Source organism: Salvia miltiorrhiza, chromosome 2, assembly GCF_028751815.1.
Source record: "Salvia miltiorrhiza cultivar Shanhuang (shh) chromosome 2, IMPLAD_Smil_shh, whole genome shotgun sequence".
Classification (NCBI taxonomy): Eukaryota; Viridiplantae; Streptophyta; class Magnoliopsida; order Lamiales; family Lamiaceae; genus Salvia; species Salvia miltiorrhiza.
In genome coordinates, this window is record NC_080388.1 from 5,933,618 (window position 1) to 5,944,791 (window position 11,174).

The window sequence follows — 11,174 nt, forward strand, 5'->3', positions numbered from 1 at the left end:
TGATCTTGAAATTCCTGATATTTATGAAGTTATGACGACATTGACGATTTTACCCTTGGGTTCATTTATGATGATTTTCCTTGGCATGGTTTGATGCGAACTTCCGCTTGATGTTCGATCTATGCTTCTTATCTTTTATTCTTTTGAAAATAGTCGTATCGATACTCGTTCCCCGCTATTACTAGCGTCGGGATTTCGGGCTGCGACAGGGTGGTATCAGAGCAGGTCATCTGCTCTGAGTCTATTGCTTGACTGAGTTGAACCTTTGAATTCTTAGGCTAATTTGAGAGAGTCAGTTCGAAACATAACCCCAGCACCCCATCTCCTCCGGCTTAACGAGGTAAGAGGTTGATGTTGTTTCTTGTTGCTTTCCTATTGAGAGCTGAGTTTGATTCACAAATGAGTTATGTATTATTTTAATGACGGAATTGTTCGAGATGATGGATTCTGATACGAGGCAGTTGATGTGGAATATGAGGAGAGATGTCGAGGCTAATATAGCCGATACCCTACCGTATCAAACGAGGATGAGATGCAGAGTCGAGAAGAGGCAGCGATACAGAGACGATATAGCGAGGCGATGCGTCGTTGGTTCAGGACTACTGGACTGAGAGAGGGCGATACTCTTGGAGAGTTTCTAGCACATTACCACCGTTGTTGGTTGGAGGCTAGTATCCACGGGATTGATGAGGCTGAGGCCATCACTCACCTGATTCCACAGCTGCCACCCGAGTGGCAAGACTGGGCGGCTTCACTGGTGCCGCAACATATCTTGAGGACTGAGTTCGGGTGTTTCGTGAGCGCCGATTTTCGTGGCTTCATCGCGACTTTGAGCCACCGCTACCTTGTTTATGGCGAGCCACCTTCACCGCCGTAGGTAGAGTTTGAGGGACCAGCCCAGGGAAGAGAGCTTGATGTTGTGCCCCCACTTCCCGAGGAGCCATTTCCGATTGCCCCTCTACCCCCAGCTGATCCGATTCCAGTTTCTCTTGAGTCTGATGTTTAAGAGCCGATGGTCTTCGAGGCGTACTCTCCAGTGGTAGAGCATGACCCGTTTGCGTTTCTATCACTTATTCATTTTCCCAGCGCCGAGTTACCGCCTTGGGATTGGACACCGGCGACGGCACCTTCGCCATTGCCACCTGTTGAGTCGGCGCAGCCGATTGTATCTACTAAGCCTAAGATACAGTATGTTCCCTTCTATCCTTATCCGAGGGTTGCCCCGTTGCCTGAGCCGGGCACTTTGGCTTTTTAGACGTACATGCACTCGATTTTATATCACCCGTCCCGAGACGCCCAGGAGGGAAAGTCTCGGCCAGTACACCTGGACAGTGATGAGGAGGACCCGGATGAGGAAACTCCAGAGATGACGATCGACCAAGGACGGACCCAGCCATTACAGCGTCATATTACTGCCGACGGAGTCGAGACATGGGTACCTATTCCCGAGGTGCCGGTTTATGGTCCGATGATGGACACCGACGTCGAGGATGAGCCGAGCGATGATAGCGTCTACCGACTGATCGACGAGTACGAGAGTCAGGAGTCGGAGCCGAGCGAGGAGACGGAGCTGAGTGAGGATATGGAGGTTGACGATGCGACGAGCAGGATTTCAGGAGACGACGACTAGCGATCACGTGTATCTAGTAGACGCGTGCATATGTATAGATGCATAGTTGTTATATATATATATATATATATATATAGGTCGAGAAGCATAGCATAGTGTGTATGTGTAGATAGTATATATCTATAGGTACTTAGTACCTATGATGCTTGTATAGTTAAAGCATCATTTTAGTGTTAGGACCTTTGTATATAGGATCCTACTTTTGTAAAAGACCTCGAGAAAGAGGCAATTTTCCATATATATATATATACAAGAGATGTTGATGATTAGTGAGTTTCACTATCTTTATCAGAGCTTTGAGAATGATGATGATGTTGATGCTTAATAATGATAAATGAGAAATAGAGATTGATGAGAATTACGAACGATGATAGATGAGAAATAGACTGGATGAGAGTTTTGAGAATTTTGAGATCACAAATGAGATATAGAAGTGAAGTGAGAAAACGAGGATTTGTATTTTGTAACGACGAACGGTTAGTTTAGAAGTTGATAGTTATATAACTCTTTTTCCTTTATAGTATACCTCCGAGAAGAAGAGGGAACCGAAGGAACATAAACCGAGAAGAAGATGAAGAAGAGGAGCAGAGAAACCAACCGTTGAGATAATACGACGAGAGTTAGAGATTTTATCGCGATTTATAGACACGACCCTAATAGGACGAACGTATAATGGAGACCTCATGGGATGCATAGATACTATTGACCAATTGTACTTTGAAATAGAGGTACTTTCACCGGGACCGCGCGTATCATCGCTAGAGTAGTCATGAGAGTAGACTTATTGAGTCCCTATCTCGCTTGGTCGTATTTAAATTTTTCTGCATCCATTTGAACTCCTACAGGAGATGAACTATTTGCCATCGAGAAAATTTTTCCAGATCCACTGTGTTTGAGCCTGAGTCGTTTGTGTTGGAAATCTTTACCCCTTGCTTTAACAGTGGACAATTTATTCATTTTCCACTTAGTGGATTGTTTCTACTTCCAGTATTGATTTATTCCCATCATATCATATCTCAGTTTTATTCTAGCTTCTGTTCTAACTTTTGATCTTACCTTGATTGTAACTTCTTCATTATCCTTGAAATAGCACTGGCTATTATGGAATTATTCCATTACTTGAGCTCGTCTTGTTCAAGATCAGATATTTTTTTTATTCGTCACATCCTATTCCCTACCACATCCGACAAGAGTTAGGATTGTCTAGGTAATTAGGATGGTATAACAAGAAGAGTGTTTGGAAGAAACCCGATTTAGGGGAGCAGTCGTAGAATATATTTTTACGGAACGAGCACGACTTTTCGATTATGGATTTTCTTATATTAGGCATGTATGCCGAAAGCTAATCAATTCGAGGACGATAAGAAGTGATGCTAAGCAAGAATAGGCAATAGCAGATTCAAGAAGATCGAGATGATGGGTTAGAGCAGATAATGTTTTCCATGATAGTAGACTGAGATGACGACTAGTATAGATGTAGCATCGTCGTAATATTAGGGATGTTTTATTTTGTTATGCCCCGCAATTAGTAAGAGTTCTCGAAAGAGAAAATTTTCTTATATTTGTGTCTATATGACGATGACCAGAGAGTCTAGATGCTTGAGTAGAGTTTTGAGCTGATGTTACGATGATAGACATGAAATATGTCCTTGACGTTGAGTTATGAGAATGGAGAAAATAATATGATGTCGAGTAAGAGTCTTATGATTCGTGAGTTAGGAGAATTAGTTCTAAGATTGATATATGTTCCCTTAGACTTTTGTCGAGAAAGAGAAACCGAATAAAGAAAGAAATAGAGTTGATGATATGAGATAAGGCAATAAAACCGTAGCTAAATACGAACGTCAGTTTCGCAAACTGATTCGGTATGCCACATATCGAGGAGAGATGAACGAAAAGATGTCAGAATTGTTTCGATCAGATTTGAGACAAGAGATTCGAGATGATTTAACGAGACAGAGTGCGGTTATGTGTACTGAAGCATTAAATAGAGCATTTGATATAGAACTGGCAATGCAGCCAGAGAACGTGATTTGAGCTTTAGCACCCAAACGAGTTAGAGCACACAAACGTGCAATCCATCCTTTTCTGGATGAGGGCAAGAATAAAAGAGAAAATGGGATGACCGAAGTCAAGATCCCAAGAAGCCGTGGCAGAGTCAGAATACGCCACCGCGATATCAGAACTGAGACGAACAGCCTTATGGTTGGCCCAACTGCCCCAGCAGCAGTAAACCTTCAAGAACCGCGAGGGATACCGCCTTGCCAGAAGAGCAATAAATTACATCTGAGAGAATGCAAGATGAGATAGAATAGCTGTTATACCTGCGAAAGGGTCGGGCACTACTCGAACCAGTGTCCGAATTGTCAGCAAAGTAGAAGCGGAGTACGACCAAGTCAGTTTCGGCCGCAACTCAAAGCAATGGAGGGAATCCTATCGCTACCTCCACCACAGCGACAAAAGCCAGCCTATCGACCGCGTCAGTCAAGAAGGTAACCACCAGCCCCGCAGGCGAATCACCCTCACCACCAGAGACTATTCGCGCTTGAGCAGAAAGCACCGGACAAGAATAGAGGAAATTTGTCAGATATAGGCGAGTTGAAAGATGTGCCCATTGTATTTTTGTTTGACACTGAACGTAGAGCTTGCTCCACAACCTCTAAAGAGTAGCCACACTTATAGGCAGAATTACTACGATTTCATCCGTGTACCCCAACTTAGAATTCGAGTTAAGATCGACTAAGCTCGACGCTAAAAATCTAAGACTGATGCATAGGTGGCACTTGGATATAGTTTTGAAATAGACTGGTTAGAGGAAAACTATGCGACGATACAATGCACGGAGAAACGAATATCTTTTCAGCCACTTGACCGAGAACCAACTTCCTTCATTGATATTGAGAGAAAATGGAAGAAGACGCCGATCATCTTGGCACTGCAAGCAAGAAAGCTCTTGCGGAGAAAAGATACAACCGTGTACGTTGTATATCTGAACCAAAGAGACGAATCCAAGGCAAATGTTGATGACGTGCCAATCGTGTGAGATTACAAAGACGTTTTCTCTGAGACTTTACAGGGATTACCCCAGGCCGAAAGCTTGATTTTACGATCGATTTAGAGCCTAGCGCCGTACCGACGTCGAAAGCGCCGTATAGAATGGCCCACTACAGAGTTGCGAGAGTTAAAGCTGCAACTCCAAGAACTTCTAGATATGGGTTTCATTCGACCCAGTGTTTCCCCGTGGGGAGCACCAGTTCTTTTTGTTAAAACGAAGGATGGAAACTTGAGGTTGTGTATCGACTATCGAGAGTTGAACAAAGTGACGTTAAAGAATAAGTATCTGTTACCCCGGATCGATGATCTATTCGATCAACTACAAGGAGCGAGCACCTTTTCAAAGTTTGACATGAGAACGGGATACCATCAGCTGAAGATACGATCGGAAGATATTCCCAAAGACGGCATCGCGTATGCATTATGGCATTACTATAAACTCAATGATGTTTGGAAGATATGTCTTTCGGTTTGACAAATGCTCCGGCGATATTCATGGATCTCATGAATCGCGTTTTTCACGAATACCTATATAAATTCGTGATAGCCTTTATAGACGATATCCTGATTTACTCGAAGAGTAAACGAGAACACGAAGAGCGTTTGAGGAACGCGTTAGAAAGATTGCGAGCTGAAAAGCTTTATGAGAAGTTTAGCAAATGCAAGTTTCGGCTTGAAGAAGTCAATTTTCTTAGCCATATCATTTCCGCAAGAGGAATTGACGTAGACCCAGCGAAAGTTCAAGCGGTACAGGAGTGGAGATCGCCAACCACACCGCACGAGATTCACAGTTTTATAGGATTAGCAGGGTGTTATCGACGTTTTATATACGGCTTTTCGAAAATTGCTAAGCCATTGACGCACCTGCTAAAGAAAGAAGTCAAGTTCGTTTGGACGAACGAACGCGAGCGAAGTTTTCAAGAGTTAAAGAAGAGACTTACTATATTGCCCCAGTTCAGCTATTCCGAGAACGGATAAAGAGTATGCAGTTTATACTGATACATCGAGAAATGGTTCAAGATGTGCACTGATGCAAGAGGGAAAAGTTATGGCGCATACTTCGTGACAATAGAGACCACACGAGATGAGTTATCTAACGCATGATTTAGAATTAGCAGCCGTAGTGCATGCTTTGAAGATCTGGAGACACTATCTTTACGTAGCACGATGTGAGATATACACCGATCACAAAAAGTCTCAAATATTTCTTTGAGCAAAAGATCTGAACGTGCAACAACGAAGATAGCTAGAGTTTGTGAACGATTATGATTTCAGAATAAATTATCACCCTGGAAAAGCTAACGTTGTAGTTGACGCGTTAAGCAGAGAGAATCAGGGAGAGTTGGGATTTCTCCTTACTTGAGAAGTGAACCTAATCAGGGAATTCGAGAAGATAAATTTGGAGGTAGTAATACCACCACAAACGACAAAAATAGTAATTTCTGCACTGAACATTACACCTGACTTACGATTGAGAATAGTCACAGCTCAGAGGGAGAGTATGAGAAGATGGAAAGATTGCGAATAAAGATTCGAACCAAGAGAGTAGAGAATTATCATGAGACGGCAGATAATGCGATTTTGATTAAGGAAAGAGACTGAGTGTGCCTGATAAGAAAAGATGAAGAACGAAATTTCGAGCGAAGCTCATGATACCCCTTACACCGCACAGGCGGAAAGTATGAAAATGTGCCAAGACTGAAACGACGCTTTGATAGGAGAATAAGAAGCGAGAGATGGCATCTTTCGTAGAAAGATGTTTGACGTGTTAACACGTGAAGGCACCACTTTGGCAACCTTATACAATTACACCTATTAGAGACTTCCACAATAGAAGTGAGACCACTTAGCCATGAATTATGGCATCGGTTAGCAAAATCGAGAGAAGAAAACTCAACAATTGAGTAATTGTGGATAGATTCTTTTGATGTTAGAAACGATGATTATGTGAGTTTTTCCCTATCTCGGGGAGCATGTTATTTTCGAGTTAACAAGAACTCAAACCAAGATATATAGGACCTTATGATGTATTAGAGTAAGTAGGCCATGTAGCCTATAAACTAGCATTGCCTCTGAGCTTCGCGAACGTCCATGACGTTTTCCATGTTTCTCAACTGAGAAAGTACGTGTTTGATCCAAAACACGTCATCCATCAAGAAGAAGTGTCCCTGGAACCAGATTTGAGCTATGAAGAGAGACCTGATGCTATGCTGGACCGGAAGATCCAACATTTGAGGAACAAGTCGATTCCTTGGTAAAAATCCAATGGAGACATCACAGTCAAGAAAGAACCAACATGGGAACTTGAAGAGAAGATGAAAGAGAAGTACCCAGAGCTTTTTCCCGAAGAAGAATAACTCAAATTTCGGGATGAAATTTTTTTTAAGGGGGGTAGGATGTAACACCCCGTACTTTTCCTCATGTTGTGAGATAGTGTCTTAACACTATTGGGAGTACTGAGATGTCGAAATACGAGACTATTTTTTTTTATGAGCAGATAAGACAGATTGTCTTTAAATAGAGATATGAGTGGACAAACCAATGATAGAGTTTGAGTGATGAGATTTGAGAAATGAGTTGAGATAGAGATGCTGATTGAATTGAGCTGAGACTTTATTTTATTTCCAACTACCGGGAATAGAATTACCGGATACCGAATTATCAGAGTTTGACTGTTCTATTAAGAAGATAGGAATAATGAGTTGGAATAAGAGTCGAGGAAGAAAGAGTGAGAAACCTCGATGAATTGAGTCGGTCTGAGAGACGTCTAGTTTGTTTGTGACTGCTTTGATGTGATGATATGTGATTTTACGTGCATGACTGATTGATTATGTGATTATGTTGCGTGTGTCACTATGACCAAGTTACTATGATTTTTATTTGAGACCTTAGCACTTGGATTTTTGATTAAGTTTCCAAAGAAAGTGCGGTTTATTTTTACCAAGAAATCGAATGATGCCGGTTTATGGAAATTTTTCCAAGCATAATATTTTTTTTAAATTATTTTTCCTACGAAGAGGAATATTATAATTAAGAGAGTACACTAATATTAGTGCTATAATTATTTTATTTGATCACATGAATAATTATGCTATGGTATTTTATTAATGAGTAATATTTCCATAATTTTTGTGATTATTATTTAATCACCCTTCTCACACTTTATTTTAATTTCTCTACCATATATGATTAAATGCCATAAATTGCCAAGTGTGGAGATTGAGAGAGTAGAGATTGAGAGTGTGTTTATTGAGAAGTGTAGAGATTAGAGTGAGAGAGATCAAGGCATTAAATGCCCAATATTTCATAAGATCTCAAAATCTTCCAAAGATTAGCAAGATCAAAACATATCTCACAAAATATTTCTCTCTCCCTCACTCACCATTTTCGGCCCTCTCTCTCTCTCCCTCATCTCTCACTTTCCTTCACTTTCCACCATTGTCAACCATAGATGAGACCTTCGAAGCTTCACCAAAATATGCCAAACACATAAATCACCAACAAAATCCCACCTAAACACCTCCTATCAACTTGAATTCAAGAGAATCCTTGAAGATTGGCTTCAAGACTAGAGAGAGAAAGTTTGATATTTGGTGTAAACTTGGGTAAGTGATCTCTATATTCATAGATTAGACTTGTATGAGATTGTATGTGAGTATTCTTGAGAGTTTGAAGCAAGAAAATCACCCCCTTCATTTTTTTTCTAAATTTTCGAAAATTGGGTCTTCACCCCTTCAAAAAACTTTCTTTTTCTTTTCTTGATTTGGGGTGAAAAATGAGTTTTATATGATGTTTGGTGATGATTGATGGGTGTTGTGAAGTATATGCTTAGAGATGTGAAAGTTCGATGGAGTTTAGTTTACCCAAAAGTGGGAACTTTTGAGTTGATGATTCAAATGATGAATTGGTGATGTAGATGAGTCCATGAGATATATATGATGATGATTGATTGAGTAAATTGAGTATATGATGTCAATTGATGATTTTGATATGAGTTAGTTTACTAAAATTAGGGCTATGTGTATCTATGCTCTAATTTGTAAATTGATGGAGTATATGTGAGTTTAAATGATTAAAATTGATAGATATATGATGAGATTAAAGATCCATGTGTGTTTATTAAATTTCAAAGAGTTTAGTTTAATAAAAATTGGGACTTTCTTGTCTATGTGTCTATTAAGTGATTTAGCTTAAGATATATGCAATTGAGCATGATATTAGTGTTTGAATATGTTTGATTAAGTCTTTTATTGGCTAAGTAAAATTTTGACTTGAGTTAGTTTATGAGAGTTTTTGAGTTCTCATAATTTGAGAAGTCGATGATTGATTAAATGAGGTCTATTTTGCTTTATGACCATTATGTGAAAGTTTGTCACGTTTTATAAAGAGTTTTATGTTGATACATGAAGTTTCATTAGAGTTTAGTTTATTTGATAAAAGGAATTTATATGTGTGAAATGAGTTATATGATGTATGAGGTCATTAATGAATGATGGAGTGATTTTGAGCATGAGAATGAAAAGAGAATTGAATTGATGCGTTCGTTGAAACGTTTTACTTGAGATTTGAGTTAAAATGTAAAAGAGGAGAGTTAATTTGAGTATGATGAGTATTATATTGTGCTTGAATGTTTTTGAGTGTTATATGTGTTTAAAATGAGCTTTAATGAGTTTTCTTTGAAGGAATGTTGAGTTGAGCATTTAAGAGTTTGAGATGAGTTTTTGGTGATTTTCGTAGGCCTACTGACCTACTGTGATCGACGGTTTGTCGATGTCAAAAAGCTTTGAAAATTTTATAGAAAGTCCCTACATGAGTCTTGGGCACCCCTATAACATTTCAAGTAATTTGGACTTCATTTACTATTTGTATAAAATACAAACCTTAAACTGCACATTTCTACCGAGAGTTGCAGAGAACAGGGGAAAGAGTCATTATTTTCAGTGGCTTACTGTGTAATATAGCTTTCCAAATTTTTATGGTATTAACCTTATTGTGTTATCTAGATATCCACCAAATTTGAGCCCAGTATGACAACATTTACTATTTTTCAAAAATCAAAGTTTTCGATTGCTCAAAACTGCCGAATATGGTAGACTGTAGTAAAACAGTCATATCTCGCAAACCACTTGGAGTTTTTGACTCTACTTTTTTGTATATGAAACTAGACTCGAAGATCTTTCTTTTGGTATGAGTCTCGAGTCCAGGAGGTGTCGGAGTCAGAACAGGGTAATTTTTGAAATTGAGTCAGTGTGAAACAAGGGCATGTTTTGATAATGTTTGATTGTGTTTTCTTATGTGCCTTACGTGTTTGTGTTGCCTATGTGTTTGAGTGAAAATTTGACGAGTCTTATATGAGAGATAAATCGAGACTTAGAACCATGATTTTCTTGAAACCTATCCTTGAGCTTAAGGATTTGAGATGAGTGGAGAGTCTATGAGATAGAGCAAGAGTTAAGGCATGAATTTTGTTAATGAGTTTCTAATCGAGATTCATTTTATGACATGAACCTTCGATGATGATGATGATTCCTGAAGACCGAGCGAGACGAAGAAGTAAGTCACCTGTTTTCTTTCCGAAACTAGCGAAGGACTTCAGGTGGGCAATATTTTGAGTATACGTATATCGTACGAGCTTTCTAAAATGATTTAATGATATTATGAGTTGATCAAATGCTTTGAGATAAATGATATTTGAGAATTGTTTGACTTGCCAATTTTTTATGTTAAGCTTGTGTGTTACCCTCTACTGATGAGACGAATTCGGTCCTGCCTCAAGCGGGATTTTGTGCACAGAGGTGACTGTGAGCCGTCTTCGGGTCGGCCGGTCACGGTACTTGAGAGGGAGGCCTACTTCTCAGTACCTTTGATGATGAGTAGTGGATGCGGTACATACATGATGAATGTTTAAACTGCGCAGTTACTTATTTATGATGTTGATTATGAAAACTGCATGCACAGATTCTTTGATGCTAACTTATTTATGTGTATTGCTGAGATGTGGCAAGCTTCAAACTTATAGCTCTAAGAGCACTTTCCTTGTTTTTCGGCGTTTGCCCACTGAGTATTATGTACTCACGCCCTGCATGTATTTCTAAATGTGCAGACTAAGCGAGGAGCGAGATTGGTCTGGTGCTGGTGGGGAATTGTTGGAGGATGTATTTACTTTATCGTATTTCCATTTTGACGATAAAGTCTTAATGATTGATATACTTTGATTTTCTTTTGAATTTAAGCAATGTACTCACGGTTATATGTCTTCATACATATAATTGATTCGCCTTTTGCTGCGATACTCTGCATATTATGATTCCTTACGAAAAATGAGCGATACCCATTTTGTTTTTGATCTTGAAATTCCTGATATTTATGAAGTTATGACGACATTGACGATTTTACCCTTGGGTTCATTTATGATGATTTTCCTTGGCATGCTTTGATGCGAACTTCCGCTTGATGTTCGATCTATGCTTCTTATCTTTTATTCTTTTGA

The 11,174-nt window shown here is 39.5% G+C and overlaps 1 long non-coding RNA gene across 1 annotated transcript; it reads left to right on the forward strand.

Moving 5' to 3' along the window:
- Window positions 1–8,029: 8,029 nt before the first annotated feature.
- On the forward strand, window positions 8,030–10,973 carry LOC131012827 (uncharacterized). The gene is made up of 3 exons (XR_009097478.1): window positions 8,030–8,289; window positions 10,220–10,280; window positions 10,788–10,973. It is a non-coding gene; the product is annotated as an uncharacterized LOC131012827 (long non-coding RNA).
- Window positions 10,974–11,174: the final 201 nt, after the last annotated feature.